Below are 686 nucleotides of genomic sequence, written 5' to 3'. Positions count from 1 at the left end.
AGTAAATTGAACGCTATAGGTGCTTAACCCTTGGCTTTGATTTTTGGCTATGTGTTGGATGCAATGGTCATGTTCCAGGAAATAGATTTTGGCTTATTCTGCAGATCAGAATGTTTTTTTATGTATGCCTTAAAGCACGATCCTCGTGATCTTTGCACGGAACACTCGCGAAGAATGCCACTTACTCATAATTCGCTTTAGGTTGGCTTTTAAATAATAAAGTGAGATGAGCCTTGCCGCACAAAATATATAAATTATGGGGCCCTCATTAAATGATCATATAAAAATATTTAGAATTCGGGGCGTGCCATTTAGCGAATTTCCATGGCCTCCCGCAAAGTTAATAACACGTTAGTCGCTTTAGGCGCGTTCTTTAATAATTTTACCTTCCTAAACTCGGGTGTGCATTTCATGTGACCCAAATCCAAATCCCAAAACGTTGAATAAAAATGTGTTGAGGATCCGGGTGCATTTCATATGACGTGATCAAAAAATACGTTTTTAAACGACGTTCACTTTCTTAAAATTTATTTAATTAAAAGCGGTTAAATTCTGAAAATGCACATAGGTTTGAACATGTACTAAAATCAAATAATTAAGCCAAATATGACAGTTGAGCGACCGTGCTAGAACCACGGAACTCGGGAGTGCCTAACCCCTTCTCCCGGGTTAACAGAATTCCTTAC

Source organism: Nicotiana attenuata, unplaced genomic scaffold (genome assembly GCF_001879085.1).
Source record: "Nicotiana attenuata strain UT unplaced genomic scaffold, NIATTr2, whole genome shotgun sequence".
NCBI classification, from domain to species: domain Eukaryota; kingdom Viridiplantae; phylum Streptophyta; class Magnoliopsida; order Solanales; family Solanaceae; genus Nicotiana; species Nicotiana attenuata.
The sequence above is the reverse complement of the archived record's forward strand: the minus strand, read 5'-3'. Positions refer to the sequence as shown.